Raw genomic sequence first — 24,201 nt, 5'->3', positions numbered from 1 at the left:
CTTATTTGATTTCTTGCCATCGATCCTATTCTTTTCAATGCTGGATGGTTTGGATTTTAACAGTCTTCTTAGGCTATCTCGATGCTGATCCGAGGTTTCTTTCATTTTTGTGTTATCAGCAATTGCAGTTGATCCTTGACTGCTTGTTGAATCATAAAGTGAGATTTCAAATCCCAAGCACCTGAGGTCTTGCTTTGCAGCTAGCAACGTTGAACGTACTGCTTGGGAGTTTATGTGGAGGAGTACAATATCTGCACGAACTTCCGATAAGTATTCAACTATACGGATATCGTCGGACCTGATATTCCGTAGTGCTGGCACTGCGTGTAGTAGACACATGATGTTTCCACGATTCAAATTGACATCTAATTCGTTCTGAAAGATGTTTTCGATCATGATCTTTTGATGTGATTCCTTAGATGTCATTCTGTGAGAGTCATGTAGATTGGAGGAAGAATTGCGACTATGTGCAGATGTGTATTTTGGATTCAATATCGAATGGCCATTCTATTCGGACTTGGGATTGAGGTCGAGGTGTCTTCCCTTCTGTGCAGGTGATAGTGTATCCTTTGTTCGTTCGGTTACCCCAACCTCACGTGTTGCACTTTTCTGGACACCTGTTTTCTTTAACAGCGGTTTCCATGGATTTATCTGAGCTGGTGGATCTGAACTACAAGATGACATGTTTGTCAAGTCCACAGCAGATCCTCGAAGGGTTTCTTCAGCCTCGTTGTCAGAGTATGTAGACAGATTGCATAGTGCTTCCATTAGATCTCCAGGGTCAGAGGAACTCTGATCTGATTCAATTCTCATCCGCTTTTTTGGGTGTAAAACCGGTTTGCACTTGGGTCCAACTTTCGTCACTTCTTTTCCCTCTTTACTGGTTGCTTTCGGTTTGTCGAAACTTTTGTTTTCGCTTGACTTAGATTTCACCGGCGTGGTCAAGTTTCTTATAAACTGTTTTGTATTGCTTCTGTGTTTAGCCTGAATGTTCTTTTTTTTTTCTAGCTTTTTCTTTAGATGGCCATTTGTCCCTGTTGAAGGATTTCCTTTGTTTACCATAGTCTCAAGGGTTTTGGCAGTACCCATAAAGATGCCATATGATGCCGTTACAGAAGAGCTTGATGGATGCTCAGCGCTCTTCTCCGGTGCCACGATTATCTCTCCGCTGCTTATGCGAGACTCAACAGTTGAGTCGGTCCTGCCCTCCACCAATGGCTGCTTCGAGGTGTTCGCAGTCTTATTTTTCTCAGAAACAGATCCGTTTGTCACAGACTTTGACATAGTGTTTGTGCCATTGCCTGTTAAGTCAATGGGCGCATTTGGATTGGATCCGATATCTAAGGTATTTTTGCCATGTAACTTGTCTGTTACCGGTGATTCTGCTTCTAGGTTACATTGTGTCTCTGCATCTGCTCTTTTATGAGAATTATGGGCGGAGGAGTCTCTTTTCTCCTTTCCGTATGATAGCATTTGTTTTAAGTTTTCAAGCAGTTCCTCAGTACGTAGGTCGTGACCTTTGTGATCCCTAAGCAGCTATTCGAAATGTCTGCTCATGTATTCGGAAGATTTGGTGTTTTCGACTTCTTGTCTTAATTGGAAGGCCACAAATTCTGTTTCAATTTTGTTTATTTTGTCGTCTATATGTCTTATGACTGCTCCGTTGTTTTGGGCAGTTTCGTTCAGGCTTTCATATAGCTTTATGAATGGAATCAGGGCCAGAGATGTGGCAGCTAGGACGTTGTTGTGTATCTGTATAGCAGCCGCTACTGATAGGTTCGATTTTATCTCAGAATCTCTACTTTGCGAACTGCCTGTGTTCTCGCTGCTTGGAATGCTCTTGTCGTTCGTGCTGATTGCAGGGGTTCTTTTCGACCGTTGATAAGTGTGCGCATCAAGGGCTTTGCCCTCTTGGCTCTTCATGTTTGAACTAGTGTTGGTACTAGTACAGAAGTGCTGTCCTTGATTTTTTAAGCATGGTGTCGAGTCAATCGCCGGATTTAGGTCACGGCGATTGGTTATGCATTTCTGCCCCAAGGATTTCTGATTCATGGTCACCTTCATTAAGTATGCCAGAGACATTTTCCACTGTGTTGTTATTTCTTGAGGCTCCAAGAGTGAAACTTGCTCTTGCTGTTAGTCTTTCTTTCATTTCTTCAAAGTCGGCTAGGAGTCTCTTCGTCACGCGTGCTTCTCGCGCTGCAAAATCGGTCTCTTTTAACAGCGAAATGTTGCAGGGTCCTTGTTGTGGACCAACGGTCGAGTTTCTAATTGCAGGTACCAAAATCCCTTTAGTTGGTATATGTGCGAGATTTGCCACAGTTCCATTGCCTGTTATCGTAGACGGTTTTAATTGGTTAAAGACCTTAGCGCCATTTGTGATTTTTTGTATTGGCGTGCTTTCTTTGCGTTGATTTTCATGTGGTTTGATAGACAATGGAAAAGTGAATTTCAATAATTTTGGATCAAGTTCGATGTTTGGGACTTCAAGCGCAAGCAGTTCGTTGTCTGTTACATCGAAAGGTGATTGAAATGCCTCCGCATTTATCTCGATCACCTCTGGTACCACTATATCTCTGTTTAAGTCAGCTTCTGCAAGACTAGTCCCGGGCCAAGAATTTGCGCCTAAAGTGAGGCTTCTCCTAACTTTGTTGCTGTTTCCACCGTTGTCACAATGGGATTTCGTAATTTCGGGATGGACTTCATAGGAGGCTTTTGCCTTGCTCGTCATTTCGTTCTTCAACAACGCTGTGCGTTCAGCAGCTTCATGAGCGTTTTCACTTGTGGCTTGATCACGCAGATATAATTGTTGCGGTATTGACAGCAAATCTACTTCAGAATTCACTGAAGGATTGGTTTTAGAGGTCTCAACCGTCTCCTGGGTTTGACCGATAGTGAGCTCATCCGAAGCCGGCGCACGTTCTTTCACAAGCTCTACAAAAGGGAGAGCTTCTATTGAGCCCGATATTGCGTCTTCTGTGCGCACTTCCAAAATTATGTCCGTTAAGCAATGAGTAGTGGGGATTACGGGAGAGGCAGGATTAATCAATCCTAACACGCTACATTTGCCGCCCCCCTCGGTGATGTCGAGGGGTATACGTTGACTGTGTTCGCTTTCGGGTGCAAGGACACTTCTAATGGCACTATTTGAGTGCAGTTCAGTGCACATAATGTTATTGTCAATTTGCGGCAAGGAATTCTGAGTTTGTTTTAACTTGAGCCTTGTCCAAGGCCTGTTATCCCCCATATCCCCCATGAAGGTCTTCTTACCTGTTAACCTGTTAACTCGCCTGCAGACGGAGGCCGCGGCGGCCTGCTGCGGACTGCAGCAGACTGGACTCTCTCACGGACTCCGCGCGCGCTCCGCGCTCTTCAGGTGTTTTTAAAGGGAATTGTTCTTGTTTTCCTTAAAGGCACACTGGAATCAAGAAACAGATCCAAGAAACAGAGTACACCGTTGATCGTAGACTGTAGCTGCAGCTCCTCACTCCTACTCGCTCTGCAGCAGACTGGACTCTCTCACGGACTCCGCGCGCGCTCCGCGCTCTTCAGGTGTTTTTAAAGGGAATTGTTCTTGTTTTCCTTAAAGGCACACTGGAATCAAGAAACAGATCCAAGAAACAGAGTACACCGTTGATCGTAGACTGTAGCTGCAGCTCCTCACTCCTACTCGCTCTGCAGCAGACTGGACTCTCTCACGGACTCCGCGCGCGCTCCGCGCTCTTCAGGTGTTTTTAAAGGGAATTGTTCTTGTTTTCCTTAAAGGCACACTGGAATCAAGAAACAGATCCAAGAAACAGAGTACACCGTTGATCGTAGACTGTAGCTGCAGCTCCTCACTCCTACTCGCTCTGCAGCAGACTGGACTCTCTCACGGGAAATATAAATATATGCTCTGGCTATATCCAGGCCCAGCTTCATCTCAAAAAAGTATACTTAATCATACCAAGAAATGCAATATCTAGTGGAAGAACATCTGCTCAACGAAGACATCTATAAAACGAATCCCATTGATAAATACTACCTTTCTTTGGAAAGCATATGCTTATATAAAAAAGTAAAATGATACACACACAACAATGGCACACCAAAAGAGGCGGCTGACAGACTTACAATCTTTATTTGTAAATGATGTCTAGCAAGACTTTCAAATCCCAGTCTAATTAACCATGTAGAACTATCCTTTGAATTTGCAGACCACAACAAATTTTATTACATGTCTTTACTACAGTTATTCAAACTTTGGAGAAAAGAAGAAGACTATTAGGTGACCATTATACAATCAAAGCTGCTTTTGAAGCAAATGAAAGCAGAATAACAAATGTCTCATTTAAACAATACAAATTAATGTTAAAAGATGAGAAAAAATAGATAGAAACAGTAATTGGCAACCAAACTCATCAAAGGGGTCAACCATTTCTCTGCAGGTAACCAAGAACCACTTGGAGACCCACTTATTCAAAATGGAGCAGAAATAGGAGTGGCCGAAGGAGAACACACAAAGGTTCAATGCAAGCAATCTGAAATGATTAATCAAAGCTCATATTGCAATTAAAACATGGACAACTACTCAGCATTTACCTTTAAATCACTGAACACATAGTGAATGGATTACACCATGAAAACAAAACATTCAATTGCAATCTTTACAGACCTATGTTCCTGTGTATTAGTGATGAAGCTGGTTCTGGCAAAACCGTTCATATTAAAACAAATAGTATTATTGTGCACAATAAAAGAGACAACCGTTCATGTGTTGTTACATCCCCACAGGTCAAGCTGTTACAACAATTGAGACGTAACTTTACACTACTACCACTCCCAGTTGAACATCAGAACAAATTATAGTATCACAAATTGTAGGTTGATTTCTATGACGAATTAAAGTTATCCTAACATATGAGGTAAGAAGGGTGTCTAACTTAATGCTAGCCTTCGTACACCTCAGAATGCAAGTAATTCAGACTGGATATAAAAACCTGCTTGGACTTAAACATATATGTGTATCTGACGATCTCCTACAGCTAACACTAGTCAAAAGTTAACCAGCAAGGACTCTGTCCCTGCATCCCCACATAAACAGCTGCTGATGGTGCCGGGCCGTCCCAGCCATACGTGGCCCAGCTAAGAAGGACCTCAACGGCCCGCCTACATGCTGATGCTGCTGGCTTTTGCAAAATAAACAGCAGGAAATGGAGGACTTTAACACTTGAACTGCGGCAGATTGAAGTAACAAGACCCTGAATATATTATTTTTATTATGAATTACCCTTTATGAGGACTGTATATATTTCTGAAAGGATCTTTAAAAAAATGTATGCAGCTGCTTAGGAATAGGAACTATTTATAGTGCACAGTGTGTTTACACCCTTTCTACAAAATAAAAAACTGCTTGAGGACTACGGCTGATTTAATACTTATATACAAAAGCTGATCACTAAAGGACCATACAACAGCACACCTTTGCCTGCCTTTCCATGTGATATTTTTAAATTAACCCAATGTTCCCTTTCAATAGGGGTTAGGTGTAGTCCTGAAGCTAATAACTTTACTGACCCATTCCTTATACTAGTGCGGCACATGAGGCTGAGGCTTGAGGAGAAGACTAGGTGGAGTAAACACGTGGCTACCCTGAGCCATGCTTACAATTGTACAAAAAGCCATGCCACTGGATTGAGGCTGTACTACTTGATATTCCGAACGGACGCTCGGCAGCTTTTAGCTCTGTCTTCTGGAGTGTTTGCAGATAAAACAGGAAGAGAGAACTATGCCAGCTATGTGAAGCAGCTCAAACGCCAGCCAGAGCAATCCCTTCAGCGCACCCAGACCGCTGTAGAGAAGTTTCCATACAGTTACAAATGCTACTATGATGCCAACGCCAAGTTTCACACTCTACGCTACGGCATGGCGATTGTGTGTTGATCTGCAGCCTCGGAATGAGAGGACGGAACACAGTTCTGGATCCACACGTATTTACACTATATAGCATCATCTCTGACCTCTTCAATCTCAGATCAAGGCTTCCAGGTTCACCTTTATGCTGATGACATACACGTATTGTTCTCTTGTTCACTATGTGCATCATCTCTGACCTCTTCCATCTCAGATCACGGCTTCCAGGTTCACCTTTATGTTGATGACATACACGTATTGTTCTCTTGTTCACTATATGCATCATCTCTGACCTCTTCAATCTCAGATCACGGCTTCCAGGTTCACCTTTATGCTGATGACATACACGTATTGTTCTCTTGTTCACTATATGCATCATCTCTGACCTCTTCAATCTCAGATCACGGCTTCCAGGTTCACCTTTATGCTGATGACATACACGTATTGTTCTCTTGTTCACTATATGCATCATCTCTGACCTCTTTAATCTCAGATCACGGCTTCCAGGTTCACCGTTATGCTGATGACATACACGTATTGTTCTCTTGTTCACTATATGCATCATCTCTGACCTCTTCAATCTCAGATCACGGCTTCCAGGTTCACCTTTATGCTGATGACATACACGTATTGTTCTCTTGTTCACTATATGCATCATCTCTGACCTCTTCAATCTCAGATCACGGCTTCCAGGTTCACCGTTATGCTGATGACATACACGTATTGTTCTCTTGTTCACTATATGCATCATCTCTGACCTCTTCAATCTCAGATCACGGCTTCCAGGTTCAGCTTTATGCTGATGACATACACGTATTGTTCTCTTGTTCACTATATGCATCATCTCTGACCTCTTTAATCTCAGATCACAGATTCCAGGTTCACCTTTATGCTGATGATAAACACGTATTGTTCTATTTTTCACTATATGCATCATCTCTGACCTTTTCAATCTCAGATCACGGCTACCAGGTTCACCTTTATGCTGATGACATACACGTATTGTTCTCTTGTTCACTATATGCATCATCTCTGACCTCTTCAATCTCAGATCACGGCTTCCAGGTTCACCTTTATGCTGATGACATACACGTATTGTTCTCTTGTTCACTATATGCATCATCTCTGACCTCTTCAATCTCAGATCGCGGCTTCCAGGTTCACCTTTATGCTGATGACATACACGTATTGTTCTCTTGTTCACTATATGCATCATCTCTGACCTCTTCAATCTCAGATCGCGGCTTCCAGGTTCACCTTTATGCTGATGACATACACGTATTGTTCTCTTGTTCACTATATGCATCATCTCTGACCTCTTTAATCTCAGACCACGGCTTCCAGGTTCACTTTTATGTTGATGACATACACGTATTGTTCTCTTGTTCACTATATGCATCATCTCTGACCTCTTCAATCTCAGATCACGGCTTCCTGGTTCACCTTTATGCTGATGACATACACGTATTGTTCTCTTGTTCACTATATGTATCATCTCTGACCTCTTCAATCTCAGATCATGGCTTCCAGGTTCACCTTTATGCTGATGACATACGTGTATTGTTCTCTTGTTCACAATATGCATCATCTCTGACCTCTTCAATCTCAGATCACGGCTTCCAGCTTCACCTTTATGCTGATGACATACACGTATTTTTCTCTTGTTCACTATATGCATCATCTCTGACCTCTTTAATCTCAGATCATGGCTTCCAGGTTCACCGTTATGCTGATGACATACACGTATTGTTCTCTTGTTCACTATATGCATCATCTCTGACCTCTTCAATCTCAGATCACGGCTTCCAGGTTCACCTTTATGCTGATGACATACACGTATTGTTCTCTTGTTCACTATATGCATCATCTCTGACCTCTTCAATCTCAGATCACGGCTTCCAGGTTCACCTTTATGCTGATGACATACACGTATTGTTCTCTTGTTCACTATATGCATCATCTCTGACCTCTTTAATCTCAGATCACGGCTTCCAGGTTCACCGTTATGCTGATGACATACACGTATTGTTCTCTTGTTCACTATATGCATCATCTCTGACCTCTTCAATCTCAGATCACGGCTTCCAGGTTCACCTTTATGCTGATGACATACACGTATTGTTCTCTTGTTCACTATATGCATCATCTCTGACCTCTTCAATCTCAGATCACGGCTTCCAGGTTCACCTTTATGCTGATGACATACACGTATTGTTCTCTTGTTCACTATATGCATCATCTCTGACCTCTTCAATCTCAGATCACGGCTTCCAGGTTCACCCCTATGCTCATGACATACAAGTATTGTTCTCTTGTTCACTATATGCATCATCTCTGACCTCTTCAATCTCAGATCACGGCTTCCAGGTTCACCGTTATGCTGATGACATACGCGTATTGTTCTCTTGTTCACTATATGCATCATCTCTGACCTCTTCAATCTCAGATCACGGCTTCCAGGTTCACCGTTATGCTGATGACATACGCGTATTGTTCTCTTGTTCACTATATGCATCATCTCTGACCTCTTCAATCTCAGATCACGGCTTCCAGGTTCACCTCTATGCTGATGACATATGCGTATTGTTCTCTTGTTCACTATATGCATCATCTCTGACCTCTTCAATCTCAGATCACAGATTCCAGGTTCACCTCTATGCTGATGACATACACGTATTGTTCTCTTGTTCGCTTCTCCTCCTTCAATGACTCTATTCATCGCATCTTCCTACTGGGATTTCTGCTGTTAATGCTTGGACGTTTTCCAGTTTAATTTGTAAAAAAACAGAATCTCTATTCTTTCTCCTTCTTCTTTGATTCCTTCATCTTCTCTGATTTCTTTACATCCGTCCTAAATCACATCCCCTGGGTTTGATGTTTCATTCCTCTTTTTCATTACATGTACAGATTGCTGCTGCAGTCCAATCTGGCAGTTTCTATCTGTGTAATACTAGGAAAATGTGTTATTTGTTAACTTTTGTCTCTAAGAAATCTTCGTTACAAGCAACGGTTTATCCTGCCTCTGATATTGCTGTTTGTTAAAGGTGGGCTGCCTTAACTATGTTCTCGATCCTCTATGATCAATCCAGTATTTCACGGTGAGAATCTCTTTTTCTTCCAACGTCTCTACCTACGTGACCCCTCTTCATTGACTCCCAGTCAAACAGCGATTTAAATATCAGGTTTTTTGTTTCCTTTTGTCCTGTCCTTTCTTTGTTTCTTAATATCTTTATATCATCCTACTAAAGAGCTTCGCTCTACTTCTCAATTTCTTCTTCCTGTCCTCCATCCACCATGTACACCTTCCTGTTTACACACGTTTCAACTTCTAGCCGCTACGTTGTGGAATTCGCCATCTCTGGATATGCGTTCTTGTTCTACTCTAACTCAGTTTAAAAAACGCCTTTAACCTCCTTAATTAAACATGGCTTTTTCGCGAATTGTTATTCTTGTTTAATTTTTTGTTCTTGTGCTCGATTTCCTTGGATAATGCCTTTTTGTCGCTGCTCACTATTATTGTACAGCTTCATTTTGGTGTTCTGTGCTTTAGATACAGGCGCTATATAAGAAGTAAATAAATGAAAAAAGCAAGCTGCGCGACAAGTGGGAGTCACAGCCATTCCTCATAGAGCATCGGTCAGGAGAGCCCTCTGTCTGTTGACTGCAGAGGAAGGAGAGTCGAGGAATATCAAAACCTGGCACAGGAACCACCTGCTCCAAGTTGGGGATGAGGTAGAGCTAGCACCATCGGGGAAAAAAAAGAGTCATCACCCAAAGGGTAATGGCTCAATATTAGTGACTCCATACTGGCAGGCCAGAAGAGGAAGACACTCATGTACCAAGACAGAAAGACCATTAGAAGGTCAACTGGAAACCGGTGAAGATGCTGATGCCGAGAACGATCAGTTTGGCATCTAAAGTGACCCTTTTGGTGTGGGATCCCCCCACCCCCGCTGGTCCAGACCCTGCACCAGGGAACATGATCTCCACCCTTCATGCCTGCTCACATCGCCCCTTCTCCGCTGGACGTGCCGAAGAACCTTTACCCTTGACTCTGCTGGTAAGCGGGCATCCTTGCATTCCAGGTCACCATGGGCTAGTACAGGACAGAACTCTGGATGAGGATCTGCTGGTTCACCATCATTTCATCTGGGAGAGCAGGCCTCTTATGAAGCTAACGTTGGATTCACCAGAGGTCCAGTGGGATGTTCCCATTGCCCATTCCTCACAGTTTCCTCATTAGAGCAGGTTCCTGGGATTTCAGGAGTCTGTGTGAGGTGCCTGAGATTCAGGGTAGTGTGTGGCAACCGAAGGCCTGTAAATCAAAATTATGGTTATGTACATTCATAGCACAAGCCAAGGCTATCTTAATGGCCAAGAATATTTTTAAAAGGGGGAGCAATTAAACTCATGTTCCTTAGTGGCCTTGCGAGACACATTTTGTTTTTAAAATGTTTAATCCGGGTACCCGGCTGCAGCTTTGTGAGAAAGGTCCCTCTGCGTGTGTGCTGTGTGGGAGACCCTTCAAAGGAAAAAAAAACTGTTTAGTTTTAAAGGCGCCAGTGGCAGGCATTACTACAGTGAGGTATAGCCAGACTCTCACTCCGGAAGCAGAAACACCCTTACCCACAAATACCTGGTAGGTCCTGCCTTTTGGGTGTGGTGCCCAAATCACTGCCGCAGACACGGCTCTCTATATCTGCAGGAGGAGCACCGCATCACGGTTCACCACTGCGGGGCAGCTCATCAACACTATGCACCATCGCCAGGAAGGGCGCTATCAACTAACGTCAGTGCCAGAGGCCTGGCTGTACAGTAGGCAGAACCATGTGGAGGCGAAGCGGCACACTCCATTCACCACAGCCGCCTGTGCTGCCCCTGAGACACAAGGCTCCCCAGTGAGGAAGTGGAGCACCGCGTGATTTGTTCTGGGTCCGCCCCTCGCCAATCAGAGCGGGGAACTAGTGGAAGCCATTGCTTAACCCTCCGGCTTCACGCGTTCTGTGCATGGTCATGCCTTTCAGGCTACTCAACGCTCCTGCAGCATTTCAACATTTCAACTCTAGTTGGCTCGGGTCAGAGTATCACCCCCTATGTGTGAAACCATGAACATGAGCTTGGACGGATCATTCAGCAAGTGGGGCGGGTTTCATGGGGAAATGGAGCAGACACAGAGTTCATATTTATTTATTAGGATGACGGCAGAGTTCACCCTGGAATTGGTGGATAGTAGGCAGCAGCTAGTGTATCTGGATGTGGTCTGGTAATAGACTGTATCTCAAGCCTAGAAAATGTTGTGGAGCACTCAGACATCATCTCTTCTTGGACTTGGCTAAGGTGGTCTGTGAGCTGCTGTAACACTGCAGGAAGACCCGCCCAGTCCAGTGAGGAGAAGGGCGCCACCATCGGTTAGGCTTCAACTGGCCGATACCGCCCATGAACTGAAGACAGTTGGCAATGACCCCCCTCAGCTTCCCAACACTCGTCGGGGATTAACCAAGTGCGTAGGACAAGCCAAGGGGCAAAGACAAAGAGGGCTTCTCCTGAGTACGGCGGTAGGTGGTTAACGGCACCGGTAGGGAAGCCGGTGCCGTAAACCCCCTACTGCCGCATTCCGAGTACCCTTAGCGGCTCCCGCTAAGGGCAGCTGGCTAAAGGAGCTAATAACAGGCCCGCTATTTGCGTGCCCGTTATTTGCTCCTTCCCCATTCCCATTGAGACCTATGGGGGCTCGCATGGGAATGGGAATCGGGAATGGTATTCAGAATGGGGACTTACCGGGTCTGCCAAGGTCGGAATGTCCCGGTAAGTCCCCATTCCGATACCAAGGATCCAAACTCGTAATGACCCCCAAAGCGGGCATCTTCCCTGCAGAATATTGCAAAGGCCGGCAGAGTCTGCACCAAGAAACGTCTGAGATGGATACGCCATTTCTAAATATTCAGACCAGGTGCGTGCCTGTGGCTTAAACATTTTGACAACTTATTTTTCTAACCTGTCAGCTTTTTAGAAGGCGCCCGTCAGCTTTTCTCCTAGTACAGGTGTCTGCGGACTCCAGGATTCCATTGAGAGTGTGTGGTAGGTTTAAGATATCCTAGCAACCTGCAGATATTTTAATTTCAATTCATGGCATCCTGTGGGCGTGGCCTGTGGGTTTGTCTTCCTGACGTACCCAACTCTCGAGTTCCTCTACATGGTAATGTGGCACAAAAGCCAGGCATAGCTCTCAGGAGGGGGAGTGGGGTAGTTATCAGGCACAGAACACACTTACCAGAAATACTAGAATGAGAGAATGACCACGCGCTATATTTAAAAAATATATATTTGTAGATCGGAATAGGCAAGGGACAAATCACTACATGTACAGGTAAGTAAACCTTGTCAAATAAAAAACAACACTGTGGGCCTCATTACACGGAAGGCGGTGAGCCATGGCGCTATTAACGCCATGGCTCATGCCGGTAAAATACCGGCACCGCCTTGGCGGAAAGGGGATTTACCGCCCCATTCCAAGGTTGGAGGGGCGGTAAATCCCCCTTCCGCCATTGCCCTTCCCCATTCCCATTTTTGCCCCATAGGGCTCAATGGGAATGGGGAAGGCGCTAATTATGGCACCGCAATTTTGCGGTGCCGTAATTAGCTCCCTGGGTCCCTTTGCAGGTTGGTTTTTAACGCCTGCAAAAAGCAGGCGTTAAAGCACCAACCCGCTAAGGGACCTCGTAGTAAGGCGGTAATGGTTAACGGTCACCGTTACCATTAACGGTGGCCGTTAACCATTACCGCCTTCCGTGTAGGTAAGTGAAACAGTTTAAAGAAGAGCTTTTTTTATAGTTCAGCAAAAAGGCTCTCCTAGAAGGGAAGCATGCAGAGAAAGGTAAGCACAACACCTTTCCTATGTAGGACAGAACATTAAGAATGTAGTGTGATGTAAGTGGCCTCATATAGCGCCTGTCTGCCACTATTAAGTCGAGAGCAAAGGGATCAGTTGTGCTGATTTGGGGAAGTATTTGTGAGGAAAGTTTTACCTTTTAGAAAAGTGCCCTATGGGGGAGTGTCGCAACTTCCAAAGGAGTCACATGCCTGAGGATGAAGAGGGGCCCCAGGGATGAAGAACTAGGCGAAGCAAGTGCTCGTGCGCCTAGAGATGAGGCCTTCCAGCAGAGGCTGTGTGTGTCTTCTTTGCCTATCAAGCTAGCAGATGTCATAGCTGTAAACTTAGCTTTAGAAGGGGAGTCTTATCATTGCTCGCTTTCGTTGCCTAATAAGAAATGCGGTAGGTAACTGGAGCTTTGTGCGAGTTTTCAGATAAACTTTCATATATTAGAATAGGCAATGCTAATAACAATTTCGCAGAAGTCGACGAGCAACTTTTAAAGGCCTCTGTAGAGGAGCAGCTGCACGCCTCTGCAGGAAGTCCCGCCCCCTACCTCCTGTATGTTGGAAGCCTGAGACAGTGGTGTAGAGGAGCAGCTGCACGCCTCTGCAGGAAGTCCCGCCCCCCTACCTCCTGTATGCTGGAAGCCTGAGACACTGGTGTAGAGGAGCAGCTGCACGCCTCTGCAGGAAGTCCCGCCCCCCTATCTCCTGTATGTTGGAAGCCTGAGACAGTGGTGTAGAGGAGCAGCTGCACGCCTCTGCAGGAAGTCCCGCCCCCCTACCTCCTGTATGCTGGAAGCCTGAGACAGTGGTGTAGAGGAGCAGCTGCACGCCTCTGCAGGAAGTCCCGCCCCCCTACCTCCTGTATGCTGGAAGCCTGAGAAAGTGGTGTAGAGGAGCAGCTGCACGCCTCTGCAGGAAGTCCCGCCCCCCCTATCTCCTGTATGCTGGAAGCCTGAGACAGTGGTGTAGAGCTGCACGCCTCTGCAGGAAGTCCCGCCCCCCTACCTCCTGTATGTTGGAAGCCTGAGACAGTGGTGTAGAGGAGCAGCTGCACGCCTCTGCAGGAAGTCCCGCCCCCTACCCTCCCGTATGCTGGAAGCCTGAGACAGTGGTGTAGAGGAGCAGCTGCACGCCTCTGCAGGAAGTCCCGCCCCCCTACCTCCCGTATGCTGGAAGCCTGAGACAGTGGTGTAGAGGAGCAGCTGCACGCCTCTGCAGCAAGTCCCGCCCCCCTACCTCCCGTATGTTGGAAGCCTGAGACAGTGGTGTAGAAGAGCAGCTGCGTGCCTCTGCAGGAAGTCCCGCCCCCCTACCTCATGTATGCTGGAAGCCTGAGACAGTGGTGTAGAGGAGCAGCTGCATGCCTCTGCAGGAAGTCCCGCCCCCCTACCTCCTGTTTGTTGGAAGCCTAAGACAGTGGTGTAGAGGAGGAGCTGCACGCCTCTGCAGGAAGTCCTGCCCCCCTACCTCCTGTATGCTGGAAGCCTGAGACAGTGGTGTAGAGGAGCAGCTGCACGCCTCTGCAGGAAGTCCCGCCCCCCTACCTCCTGAAGAGATTATGCCGTGCGTAACACCAGTTGTTGTGACCATACCACGGCGAGTATTCAAAAACAGGTGTCCTCTGAGAAAACCCCCTATCAGATGTATCCCCGAAGAGACGATAATCTGAGGGAGGAACTCCCTGAAGGAACATGAGAACGAGTGAAAGAGGTACTGGTGACGTCACCAAAGACGAGTGTGACACCCTAAGAATACTGGCTGAAGAGAATGCATGGATCTTACAGAAACTGACGACGAAGTTAAGAATCAAGTAAACTTCCTTATGTGAAAAGAAGATTGCACGTGTGAGGAGCACTGCAGAAAATGCAAGCCGTTCAATAACAGTACAGATGCTGTAATGTAAGTAGAAGGAGAGATCATAGAAGATGGCTGTATGTAGTGAATAGACTGCAGGTGAAGCCGCCATTGTATGGAAGCTGGAAATCAGTGTCATGAATTTAGAAAGCCAGGACCCATGGAGAGGAAAGGACAAGAACTGTGTCGCAGCAAGAATAAGCCAAGATCGTGGAAACGAATAGCGAGGCTGTCTGGCCTTGTATCAGAAGCTGAAGCAGCCAAGGTTGGTTATCTATTCTTGAAGGCAGTGAACATGTGAAGCTGAATCATCCATTGTTAAGGTGAAAAGAAAGAACACCATGCGTGCCAAGTTTTATTCATTTAAGACATTTAGCCAATCACAATCCCACCCTTATAGAAAGTATACTTAGATGTTCCCCTTGAACCTATCACAATCCTTCTTAGGTTTTCTATGATTTGCCACGTAGTATGACATCACGTCTGACATTTTTTTTGCATATAAGGATGTTTTTATGAGAAAGGCACTGAGAGCTCAAGTGAACGTCCGTTGATGTCCGTTGTAACTCCTGTTTTAGATAATTGTTAATAAAACAGCACCTTTGCCATCTTCCTGAGATGGTTCGATTATTTGGTATCAGAGTTATTCTGCATCCACATCCATTGCATGCACGATACCCAAAGGGCTTGTTAGGGTTGCTAGTAATCCTCCTGCATGTATGCTGAGGGCCTGAGGTATGATGTCACTAAGGGAATGTTTGGCTATGATTGAGTGGAATGCTGTGTGGGGAGTGTTCTACCCAGGGCAGATGACAAGATGTAGCCTGTGTGATGGGAGCCAGTGGACTTTGCTCTGATCCTGTAACTGAATCTCCTGACGTACCATCTGATTAAAGTGACTATTGAAGATCTCCCGGCATCCAGAGTGTCCTTTCACCTGTAGACCCCACTTAGGGTGACAACAGGGCCATATGCTCACCTCTCAATAGGTGCTTCGTAGATCCAACATCCGCATTCGATGTAAACAGGAATATTCTGTGGGAGAAACTGCAAAAATGGGGTATATCGATCCATCTCCTGGAGATTCACACTATGGGCCTCATTCTGAGATTGGTGGTAGTAATGGCGCTATTTGCGCCATGTCTGCCACCAATAGCGGGTCTAGCACTGGTCTAGTTCAATGGGGATTTACCGTTGTAGTCTGACCTTTGCAGGACCGGTAAGTCCCCATTGAAAATGCCATTCCCCATTCCCATTTGAGCCCCTACAGGGCTCAATGGGAATGGGGAGGGCGCAAATAACAGGCTCGCGTATGTCAAGTCTGTTATTTGCGCCCTAGTCCCTTAACGGGTCCTGTCCATAACGCCTGGTCAGACCAGGTGTTACTGGAGGGACTCGCTAAGGGACCTTGTAGTAGGGCGGTAAGGGATCCCTTACCGCCCCACTCGGAATGAGGCCCTATGTGTGGGTACAAAAATCAGGGTCAGATTAGACGATAATGGTTCTCTATCAAAGCCTATCAGAGCTGGACGTGGAGTACGCTAAGGCTGCGTGCTAGCCCCAGCCCTGTTTGATCTATACGTGGCAGATCTAGAGGACCATATGCTGGGAGCTAAAGCCTCTCATCCCTGAGTGGGGTCAATGCGTATTTGCTATCTTGCACACGCGGATGATTTGGTCATATTTGACCAGACGCCGATTGGCCTCCAGCATTTCTTAAATACCCTTTGGCATTTCATGGAATCTGATGACCTGGCAGTTGATCTCTCCAAGACCAAAGAAATGGTGGAAGAATATTGACTTTTTCTTGGCCACTTAATGGCCGTGTCTTGGAGGTTGCCAACAAGTATACATATTAAGGATATACCATTTCTAATGAAAGAAGTGTAAATTCGCGACTGGATGTTATTGATTTGATTTGATTTGATTTGTTTATTTGTAATGCGTCGAAAGCCTGCAGGCATCAGGGCGCAGAGAGACGATTCATGTTAGGCCATGGGTAGAAGAACAGCTAAGGGGTGGAACATTATTTAAAAAGATGCGTCTTCAGGGTTTTTCTGAAGATAAGCAGATTTGGCTCTGCTCTCAGCAAAGCTGGAAGGTTTTTCCACTGCTGGGCAGCGCGAATCGGAAAGGATTTCCCAGCACCGGTCGTTCGAAGTGCTTGGGGTATCTGTAGCTTGCCTTGTGTTTGGGATCTTAGAGCCCTGTTAGGGGTATATCGGGTAAATTTGGCTCTAAGATAGGATGGAGCCCCTCCATATAAACACCTGTGAACCAGGGTCATGGACTTAAAAAGGATTTTATCCTCAACTCTGAGCCAATGGAGGGATCTTCTGGCCTCTGTCACATGGCTTCTTCTATCGATCTTTTTTATGATCCGGACTGCGTTGTTCTCCATTATCTGGCATTTGCTTATGCACTTTTTAGATGCTCCCAATAGCAATGAATTGCCGTAGTCGAGACGAGCTACTATAATGGCCCTGGCAATTGTGGCCGTGTTTTCTTCTGCGAGTAGTGGGTGTATGGCTCTCAGAAGCCTGATATAATATGCATTATTTTTAAGGAGATAGTTGATTTGGGATTCAGATCCCAATGACACCTCCAGCATCATCCTGAGTGTTTTCACATGGGAGACCACTTTGATGCTTGAGTCTTTGATAGTGAATTCTTCAAACTCTTTACCAAGCTTGCCCCTTGCTTGACTGGAACCAAAAATCATGAGTTCGTTTTTTTTGCTATTCAGGCACATCCAGTTGTCTTCCATCCATCTATCTATCAGGCTGTATATGGTTGTAATCTTTTCTTTGTCTATTTGATAATCTCCTTCCAACTCTATCACCAGCTGTGTATCATCGGCGTAGTTGGTGAAATGAACACCGAAGGATTCTAACAGTACACATAGGTATTTCATGAATAGATTGAAGAGGAGAGGAGAGATGCTGGCTCCCTGCGGTACACCTGCGCTTATGGGAGAGGATGTTGAGAACTTCTCTTCCCAATGAATTCTGGCTACACGGTCTGTGAGAAAAGATGTTAGCCATGCCAAGGCTGCCTTAGAGCACCCCGCTGTTTTCTCCAGAACTTGTTGTAAGAGTGTATGGTCAACGCGGTCGAAGGCAGCACTTAGATCTAAAAGCATTAAGATCCCTCTTTTGCCCTTATCTATTATGGAAAGCATACGAGTTTGGAGGTCCAGCATGGCGGTTTCCGTGCTGTGAGCCGCACGAAAGCCCGGCTGTTGCTCATGCAGAATATTGTTGGTTTCCACGTGTGCCTGCAGCTGTCCTGTGGCAATTGTATCCATAATTTTCAAAACAAAGTTGGTATTAGTGATAGGGCGCATGTTAGTAGGATCTTTGGGATCCAGACCTGGTTTTTTTAACAGCGGTGTGATGGTCACCTTTTTTTATAGCTTTAGGGATCTTGCACTCGTGGAAAGATGCAGTAATTACCTTGGTTAACACTGGTGCGAACAGTTCTTTGTTTTCCACGATAATTTTGGGGGGGATTAGATTTTCCGTGCATGAACATGGTTTCATCTTGGCCAGCACTTTCACCAACTCGGCCGCTGAGATTGCTTGGAAGTTAAAATGTTCCAGTTCATAGGGCTGTAAGTTAGTCGCTGTCGAAGGAGGAGATTCTTTAGCAGTTTCTTTGGCCAGAATGATGGCTTCTCTGGCTTTTTGGGTTCTATTTTCAAAGGCTTTTTTTACACTTTCACAGTCTTCCTCTGTGGGAGCGTATGGGGGAGACATGGATTTAGGCTTCTCATATGATTTGAGGATATCAAAGAGTTTGCAGGCTGCGATGGGTGCGGCCTCAATCTGCTTGTTAAAATATGCCGCTTTTGCGGTTATAATGCAGTGTCTATACTTGACGTTTGCCTGGTTCCATAGCTCCTTGGAATCAGGGGAAATATCTTTACGCCAGATTCTTTCCAATCGACGTTTTTCAATCTTGAGGTCCCGGAGTGTACTAGTAAACCAGCTTTGGTGGTTACTGGATTTTCTAACCATTTTGGATTTGATGGGGCGTGCTGATTTACCATTTCTGAGATGCGGTTAGTGTAGGTTTGCAGCAGTTGCTCACAAGTGTCCCCAGTTTGGAAGCAGGGTTCTAACTGTTCTGGGCCTAGACCTTTAAAGTTTCTGCTCATAGTATTAATATGAGGGCTATGTTTGTGGCTAGGTGCAGCTGGTACACAGATCTCAAAGAGAACTTTAAAATGGTCTGACCATATACACGGCTGGGTAGATATATTCTGGGTAGCAAGATTGTGTGTTACAACCCAATCCAACTGATTACCATTCATAGTGGTGGGATCGTTATTCTGGACTACGAGGTCAATATTTTTTAAATACTTTTTGAAACTAATGGCTTCTTTATCTGAGGGATTTTGGTACCATCTGTTGAGGTCGCCAACTAAAATTGTGGAGGAGTTAGTGGATTTCAGAGCATTTAGCTGCTGAGTGATCTCACAGCTAAAGTCTGATACCAAAGAAAGGGGTCTATATAATACAATGAAGTTGATGCACACTCAAGGGGTTGGGGAGTATTTGAGGTGTAGAGTTTCGCCGCCAGTGCAAGCTATTGAGGCTTTGAAGAGACTAAATAATTCTCTTGCAATTAAAGGCCACTCCACCTCCTGCCCCTTTATCCCTGTTCTGGTAGTATAAAGTATATCCCTCTGGCACTGCTTTAGTGCGCACAGGTCCAATTGGATCTTTAAGCCATGTTTCTGTTAGAAATAACATGTCTAACTTTTCTTCAATTATGGGATCATGAATGTTCTCAGAATGTTTGCTAAGGGACCGGGTGTTTAATAGACAAACTTTAAGAGTCTCCAAGTTCAGTTGTTGGGAATTTGTTGGCTCAGTGTCATTATTTTTATGTTTCCTTTCCTTGGTGCTAGCTTGAGTTGTAATGGTTTCAGAGTGCGGTGGCTGAGTGTTTGTATTGCTATCCCTTGACTCGTCCCTTGTTTTGGGTGGCATGCTCGCTTTTTACAATACAACAGACCCCAAAAAGACCCTCTGAAAAGGCTAGAGGCTCGTAGGAGCTGGTTGCACTAACCTGGGTGTAGAATGTTGTTAGTTATGTCTGTATATGGATTTCTGCTGCACTGGAGGCGTTTCCTGGAGAGGCGGCTAAGGAGGGAGGCCGTGTACAGCTGCGGACTGGCGCAGACTGGCTCCTTCTCGTCCGCGCCGGCGCGTTCCCGCCGGGTTTCTACAGAAATTGCTTTCCGGACTACAATCCTGATGGGGATTGTAGTTCGGTATGGCTGTGGGCGTGATCTAATCCTCACGCTGCTTACTGTTGCTTCTAGTGCAACAGCAATGAAACAGCTATGAAAGACAGGAGTGGCACAGATGATAAGAATTAACAAAAAAGGTGGTAGCTTCTCTTGGTTGCCACTGGTGAAGCACTATACATCTAAGGCAATACCTTCATTTCTATATGCCACTGATTTTCTGTGTAAAGTCCAGTAGAAAGACTGGCCTGTTATCCGTCTCAGAGAGAATAGAATGGACATCTCTCTCCCCTCTTCATAAAATACGTTTTCCACCCCTGAGCGATCCGGTTTCACTAAACTTAATACCCACTTGCACAAAGGAAACAAGCCACCTTTAGAAAAATGGTTTACCAGATGTCAAGAAATTCTTGAGCTTTCTATTGGTACGTTGAGGAATACACTGTGGTTGGTTTCGGAAGGCCTATGGGAGTTGGGCTGGCGTCGGACTAGGGAAGTCATCACTAATTATGTTCTCTTTAATGGGGTTCTGTCAAGTGAAATAAGTGTATATATAACAGCACTCTATATTAGAAAGTGCTGAAAAATAAGAAGTGCAGGTACTGAGGGCCGGGTAGGACCGGCCAAGGAATACCAAAGTACCGGCGATTCAGGAGAGCAATATCTTAAGTCTGAACAGTAGTTCTGCATCAGGTGGTTGGCAGTTTCCAGAGGAAGTCGCTATGCATGTTTGTTATCGACCACCTTAGACTCCAGCGATGACTCACCAGTGCAGTAGGCTTCCCAAGATCCTTGGCTTCTGAGGCTGGACTCGACTTGAGATGGCCCCTGTGAGGAACCAGTGTGGCAGAAAAGCTTGAGAGCTTGAAAGTCACACTGTAGAGGAGCCAGCCATGGAAGAACAGTAGGAGGTGAATTTAGCAGCTTGATTGCATGAGAAACATCAGCATGAGCCTGAGGCTTCCTATATGTGAAAGATGGACCTAGAACACTTGACTGATGACCAGGGATAAAGAGCCTCAGGTTGGTTCAGCACAGAGAGTCTTCTGTCTAGCAGCGGAAGGGCTCCAACTTCTGGATCCAGCGATACAGGCCTGGTCAGGAGCTTCATGGAATGGAAGCCTTCGAGCAGAGGCTGTGACCAATTGTCCCCACTGAATCAGGGGGAGGAAGGAATACCAAAGTGGTTCCTTCTGGTCTCCTAGAGTGCCAGAGATTTGCCTTTGGATTCGTGGGAGCATTAAAGGAGGCGGCTACAGAGCTTCAAGTCGTCCCTAAGCAGCAGGCTTTCCAGAGTGCAGATGCCGAGTTCCAGCAGTAGACAAGCTGTGTGGGCAAGGGGTCTGCTTTTATATGTTCAATATGTTGTGAGACAGCACAGCATGCCGTCACACACCAAGCATCAGTCAAATAAATGGATGAATAGCCAATGGCAGCCCATCCCTCCAAACACACCTCTGCACTCTGGAAGAGCTGTCACACAAAGGAAGTGAATCTACACTACTCATACAGGCTTCTGCATATGCCAGACAGAACTGATTCCTGGCTCAGTATAGCCCCAGTCCTTGGCGACACACACACACACACACTCATGCACGACGCACGCACGCACGCAGGCACGCACACACACACACATGCGCACGCGTGCCAAAGATGACCACCTCCTCACACGCACACCCAGAGGAACAAGGGATAGTCATCTGCTCTCCCAGGTCAGTGAGGCAAAATACTTTAATCTCCATCTTCATGAATGTAAGAGGGAGTCCAAAAAGGGCCCATCCAAGTAAAATGGATACCACCCTGTGCCACCAAATTCTACATGTGAAAAAACCATGTGCCACCTCCTAGCCACATGATTACCAGAGATGGGGAACTCCTCTGGAGCACAATGAGGCACGTATACCTTTGGGGTAACCCTGCTCTAGGAGACATAAGGACTCTCGAGGCAAAGCAAATCAAACATCAATTCAAATGGACCTTTAATGAGAATAGGCTATGTTTTTCTTTTTTTGTGAATTGTCTCTTTCCTTTTTAAAAAGAGTGACTTCACCCCATGCTCTATCACCCACCACTTGTACACTCCTGCTCCTCACTTTTCTAATTTCTGACTTACGTATACATTTCTTTTTTCAACGCTAGAGTCAAGATGTTCACTACTCAATGCCATTGCAAAGGTGTGACTGTACACGATTAACAATGGCCATAATGTGACGGGTGAATAAGTACCCCAGGTTCAACCAAGGAGCGGCAAGTATTTAGACTTCACTCATGGGATCTTGGTCAGATCCCAACTGCTAAGTCCAGTCGATGGTCGTTATCTTCCTTTCACCATATTACTATTCAAAATGTCCAATGTTTGGGAAGGGAGATTTCCCCTTTTACAGCAGAAGATGTGTTGTGGGTGCCGCTGTCCTTGTGTACAGACCTTGAGCTGCCTTGCAACTCCAGCTCCTGCCCATGAAGAAAGATTCTGGGGAGAAGCTCGAGGCCACGGCTCTGGGAAGAAGCGCTTTTAATAAGATGCTGAACCAGTTCATATCGCGTTCTGCTCATTAAAGAACACTGCAGGCCATCCACGCTGAGCCAACCAACACAGGATATCACTCACAATCGGGTTTAAATGAATCCCATGGAGGATGCTTGTCTCACTCACAGGTCAAGGATCCGTGTCTCGGCCTTCGATACTGCGCTTAGATACTCTGGGCTTTCTAAGGTGAGCACTTCTGCAGTCACTGATGAAGCCATCCAAAGGAGGTTGTTAGTCACAGGCACAAAGAATAAGTCAACTTAGATTTGCATAATTAGTTAATTGCATATGTAATCTGTGATTAGTATTTGGATCTCTTGTCACCCTCGTCAGTGGGCTGTCCAAGAGTGCTCAGTACGGTGGACCTCTGCATCATGTGGAGTAGTACTCTAGGGGTTGAGGAGGGAGTTTATTTGTAACATTCCTGGATCTAGAAAAGGCTATCAGTTCAATTTACATAAACATCATCTTGCATAATTTAAATCTTATTGGGGATTGTTGGGTATTTTGCGAGGTTTCCTAGCTTGCCACAAAACAGGGGGCTAGACATACATTGGGATCATTTGCTGAAACCAAAAGCAGGACTTAGTGCTGCACCTGCTACACCATTTCTCATTTATATTGGATTGCTAAGTAATTATCCTGTGTGTATTACCAAGTCACTTGTAAAATGATGTATTCATAACAAGGGAATCAGTTTGCAATTACCTTCACTTTACCCGGGGAGTCCTCTTGGGGAGAGATCAGATTCTGACACCGCGCTGGACATGTAACATCTTTATCAATGATATATAGGCCCTCATTACAACCCCGGCGCTAAACCATGGCGCTATTAGCACCATGGTTGGTGCCGGTGTTGTAACGGGTTCGCCATGGTTCAATGGGGAATTACCACCCCATTCCAAGATTGGCGGGGTGGTGATTCCCCATTAAACCATGGCCCTTCCCCATTCCGATTTTCACCCCATAGGGCTCTATGGGAATGGGGAAGGCGCTAGGTACGGTACTGCAAATTGCGGTACCGTACTTAGCACCAAGGTCCCTTTGCGGGTCCCTACTTTAGCGGCTGGTGTAGACCAGCCGTTAAGGTCGGATCCCGCAAAGGGACCTCGTAGTAAGGCGCCAAGTATTTAACGGCGCCGCAGCCTTTTACGGCGTCGTTAAACACTTAGCGCCAGGGTCCTAATGAGGGCCCTAGTCACAATGAACAATCACACGTTTCTTTTTTTTTTAAACGTGCCCATCAGCATTTAAATCTATATTCCCAAAATATGGACAATGCATAAATGCAAATGTCAGAAATACAGAGAGAAAGCAACATTTAGCCGGAAACAAAGTCAATTCATATTTTACGTGTTGTCATTTGCATTGCGCAATAAAAGCAAAAGTATTCTGAAACTTTTTTAAATGTCAATCAGAGACCGCCTCTGAATAGCCAAACCTCCTGGAAGCTTCCAGAAGTCCCTATTGTTTTCCACCCCACCTATGAGTAGATTGTTAGTACAACGGATGCCGGAATCAATGAGTCACAGCCCTTCCTTTGCTAGAACACAGACAAGGGCCTACTTTGAGCAGCATGACTCTGCACATTCCACATTGCAAGAGCAGCTTTCACTCCTGCATCTATTTCCTAAGTAGCATTGCAGAGCCTGCGTCTACAGTCCCATTTACATCCCAGTTTGCACCAACGATTTTCACAAATTGGTATGGGCTCAGCTGTCCCTTTCTAAACACTAATTGTATTAATGGGTTACAGGTTAAGATTAGTAAATAGTCATGTTAGAAGTTAGTA

General features: G+C 45.6%; 1 protein-coding gene across 1 annotated transcript in view; it reads left to right on the top strand.

The window, feature by feature from the left end:
• Nucleotides 1-24,201, top strand: part of LOC138522745 (candoxin-like) — a 141,053-nt gene that overhangs the window by 116,097 nt on the left and 755 nt on the right. The gene's annotated exons all lie outside the window — the stretch shown is intronic.

Source organism: Ambystoma mexicanum, chromosome 1q, assembly GCF_040938575.1.
Source record: "Ambystoma mexicanum isolate Mex_15411 chromosome 1q, UKY_AmexF1_1, whole genome shotgun sequence".
NCBI lineage: Eukaryota > Metazoa > Chordata > Amphibia > Caudata > Ambystomatidae > Ambystoma > Ambystoma mexicanum.
This window is presented reverse-complemented; position numbering and strand designations above follow the sequence as displayed.